Raw genomic sequence first — 4,425 nt, 5'->3', positions numbered from 1 at the left:
GGTTTACTAACAACCTGAGATAGGTAGATGACGCTTCACTTGGTGAAAGTTAGGAGGACTTGAAGCACTTGCTGATGAAAATCAAAGATCATAGCCTTCAGCATGGATTGTGACTCAATGTAATAAAGGCCAAAATTCTCAGAAATAGACTAATAGACAACATCATGATAAAAAAGATAATGTTGAAGTTGACAAGAATTTGTCCTGCTTGAATTCATAATGAGGCATCAGTCAAGAGATCAAAAGGGTTTGCATTAGAGCAATATGCTGCCCCAAACCCCTTTAGAGTATTGAAGAGCACGGTGTTACCTTGAGAACACGTGAAATTGGACCTTGAATAAGGAAGACGGAAGGAGAATCTAGGCATTTGGATTGTGGTGCTGGAGAGAATGTCTACAGTCCCATGGGCTGCTGAAAGGACAAACCAGTCTGCTTTGGAAGAAGTGTGACCAGAGTGTTCCTTAGAGAAAAGGATCCCGAAACCTCATCTTCCTAACTTTGGACACGTTGTCCGGATAGGTCAGTCCTTGGAGAAGGACATAATACAAAGTACATGGGCAGGAGAAAGGGTAGGCCTTCAAGAGACGGACCGACCCAGTGACTGCAACAATGGGCTCAAGCATAGGACAAGTTGTGGCGATGGTGCAGGCCTGGGCAGGGTTTTGTTCTGCTATACACAGGGTCTCTATGGCCAAGAAGCAACCAAAGGCTCCCACCACCAACATCTTCAACAAACTCCATCATTGTGTCATCCGGGAGTTCTAAGTGGAAATGGCAATGAATTTTGCAGCCGGCTCAGAAGCACAGAGTAGATGGGAGGAATGGCTAGGGTCAGAATTGATCAGAAATGTGAAGGCTATGAAGGAGTTTGACCTTAGTTTCTTAGGAATTGACCTTCGGTAGAGCCCTTTCCTACGGTGATTAGCATTGGGCTGCTCACCGCAAGATTGGCAATTTGAAACTACAGGCCACTCCTCGAGATAAAGATGAGGCTTTCTATTCCAGTGTGGATGCCCCAGGGGTGGTTCTACGCTGTCCATACGGTCAATAGGAGTTGATGGACTGAAGGGCAGTAAGTTGGGTTTGGTTTTTAGAGATAAACTGATCACAGTGATTTTCCTTCCCTGTTATAAAGTTAAAGTAGATCAAATACCGTCCCCTTGTAATTGAATATGTTTAATGAATAATCAGTAAATAGCATATATTGCCATTGTAAAGTGTCAAGCTGCAGCGAGCCAATGTACAACAGAACCAAACACTTGCCCCTCCTGTGCCATCCTCAAAACTCTTGTTATGTGTGAGCTCATTGTTAATCTATATAGTTTATTAAATATATTTAGGTTATCAAAATGTATATTGTTGAACATCCGGTGAAGCAAATATGATTGACCCACTTAACTAAAAAACATTTCAAATGTCTTTCTCCCTTGTTACTTTCCACTACAAAAGCCACAAAAAAATACTTACTCTTTGAACACCCCTTGAATCTGAGGGGTTCTAATGCACTATTCTAGTGAGTGTGACATAAGTGGCAGCCTTTGGGGAACTTCTGGAAAGTGCTTTACTTTTCCTGATAAAACGAAAAGATAGCGTTTGTTTCCAAATCCCACACTTGGTCTTGCTGTGAATGTTAATAAACTACCTCTTGCTGAAGAGGCTATTTTTGCAGTGATATAGTAAAGGAAACACAACCATAGATATGCTAGTCCCAGCATCTTTGGGAAAGTTAAAAAGCTCCAATACACATTTATATCTATCTTTATTTATATAACAATTATCTACAAAAGGGTCTCAAAAAGTTCATGAAAACATTTCATTATTGGTCGGTTTCATTTTCCACAAACTTTTGGAAAACAAACTGTTCTGTTTTATGACGCCAAACACAGTCTTTGTGTAAACCTCATGTGTGTGCAAAATTATGTTTGCTGACAGGGTGGTGAAAGGTGTTTATCTTGGTTTTCAACATCTTGGAATCTGAGAGGGTGACAGAAACGAAAGAAATGCTCAGAGCCATTTGCTTGGAGACGTTGAAGACTCACTTTTCCCATCTTGCAAGATGGCAGGTGAAAAGGCTGAGAAGGCAAACACCAAGGAGAGGAAGCCCAAAGTCAACAAAGCAGATACCAGTGGCCAAGTTAAGGCGAAGATCAAGGGCAAAAAGCTCAAAGAGGGGAAACCCCCCTGCAGCCTACATCCTGTCCTAGTAGAGTATTTCCACTCAAAGCCAGCTGATGGGGACAAAAACAATGGGACCTGAGTGGGAGAGCTGCGCAAAATGCCTAGGTAGTACCCTATGGAAGAGGAGCCTCAGAGACTGTGGAGCCACGGCAATAAGCCCTCAGTCAGCGTGTCAGGTGACTGCGTGCCGGCATTCCCCCCGGGGACCATTCTGAGCATCCTCACAGGAACTCACTGAGGCCAGAGAGAAGTGTTCCGGAACCCGCTGGGCAGTGGCGTGCTGCTTGGGACTGGACCTCTGTCCCTCAATCGAGTTCCTCTGCGTAGAAGACACCAGAAATGTGCCATCGTCCCCACCGCCAAAATTGCGGTCAATGGTATGAGAAGCGCCAAGCATCTCACGGACTCCTGCTTCAAGAAGCAGCAGCTGCGGAAGCCCAGGCACCAAAAGGTGACATCTTTGACACTGAGGAAGAGAAATATGAGATCACAGATGAGCGCAAGGCTGAGCAGAAAGCTGCGGAACCCCAACGTTTGGCAAAAATCCAAGCTGTTCCCCAGCTCCAAGGCTACTTGCGTGCTGCCTTCACGCTCATGACTGGGATTTATCCTCACACATTGGTGTTCTAGATTTCTTGCAAAGCACCTAATTAAATAACGCAAGCATTAAAAAAAGAGAGAGAGAGACAAACAATGAAGACTCACTGGTGTGAAGGCATTCTGCTTCCTTGACTAAGAAAGTATAGAACCGTCCTTCTGGGTGTGGGACTAGGAAGAGGGGGAGGCTTAGTCAGACTCAGAGGACATTGGTATGCTAGCTTCCCAGGCTTTCCCTTGAAAATGCACTGCTTCCGCTCCATTCAGACACATGTTTCCGCTACCCTTTCCTGTCTACCTTCGCTCAGATCCATCCTGACCTACGTGAGTATCAGGCTAACGGCCTTCTCTTGCCCGTTTACCTCTCCCCCTGACATTTCTTTTGTGTGACCTTCCAAGATAATGTCTTTAAAATAAGCGATACCATTTCATCTCCCTTGTTTACATGTCGCATTATCTTCTGCTTTCCGTTTTCTGAAAGGCTTATAAAATGCAAGCGATTCTATGCCTGTGCCTAGGAAATATGAAGATGAAAAGATGAGGCAAGTTGAGCACCTCAATAATATCAGCCCTTAGAACAAAGCCTGCAGTATCTGAAGAGACACATACACAAGCGAGACTGGACAAACAGCCCCGCCTCCCGTGAATGCGCCCCGAACAGCGAACATATTGAGAGCAAGACCTATTCATTTGCCTTCTCTTCTGAAAGTATTCCAAGAAGAAAAGAGGGGGTGGGCTGGGTCGGGAAAGGAAAGAAACATCGCCGGAGTCTTTTCCCTGAATGGCATTAAGCTCTCAGTGTCTGTGGTGTGTGAAAATGAATCTGACACGGTTTATTACAGAAGCCATGCAGCAACTTCCTGCAGGTTAGAAGAAAAACCTGGCTTGTATGTTGATGTTGCTGAAAGCATCTATAGAATGAAAAGCCAAGCACTCCCTGGTGTAATGCACACTATGAGCTATTGTTGGCTCGGAAACCTCAGCTGTGAGCAATTAGGGAGCTAGAGAACCAAATCATTTACCCTGGACTTCATGCAGATGCTTTGTTTTTGCAAAAGTCTTTTCCCATTTGACTGTACAAAGTCTAGTGAGATTTTCACGGGGAATGGCACTGAGCAGAGGAGCAGGTGTATTTGTGATGAGTTAAAAGTCTGGTTCAACATAGTCTTGACTTTCAGCACCTATTTTTTGCTTAATGTGCATTCAAGGGTATGGGATCAAAGTGATGTAAATAACCAAGCTTCCTTATTCTTTGTTTGCTGGTGGATGGACCATAAAACGGACTTTGAGTATGGAAAAGAGGCTAATCAGTCTGGAAGTTATCAACTAGAGGTCTTAATGATAACTGGCTACATATTATCACAGAGCATTATCAACCTCCTTTACTTTCACATTGCCTTGACTACACTGTAGTTTTTATTTATAACTCAGCAAATATATAAGATAACTGGTGATGATATGTTTTTCATGAAGATAGTGTGATAGTTAAGGTTTATTTTGCCAAACTGGCCCATAAACACATATGGGATTAATTGAAGGGTGAAAGGGCCTCGCCTTTCTTATTCTCTTGTCTCTTGCTCTCTGATGGCTAGACCAGTGTGTAACTGCCTTAGCTAGTTCTTTGCCCCACCTGGCAAGGCTCACTTCCTG

The 4,425-nt window shown here is 43.9% G+C and overlaps 1 pseudogene; it reads left to right on the top strand.

The window, feature by feature from the left end:
* The first annotated feature begins 2,056 nt into the window (after window positions 1–2,056).
* LOC142457843 (large ribosomal subunit protein eL6 pseudogene) lies at window positions 2,057–2,808 on the top strand (annotated as a pseudogene).
* Window positions 2,809–4,425: the final 1,617 nt, after the last annotated feature.

The sequence above is a fragment of the Tenrec ecaudatus genome, chromosome 10 (genome assembly GCF_050624435.1).
Source record: "Tenrec ecaudatus isolate mTenEca1 chromosome 10, mTenEca1.hap1, whole genome shotgun sequence".
NCBI lineage: Eukaryota > Metazoa > Chordata > Mammalia > Afrosoricida > Tenrecidae > Tenrec > Tenrec ecaudatus.
Note: the sequence above shows the minus strand (reverse complement) of the source record. Positions and strands in the feature narration are given on the sequence as shown.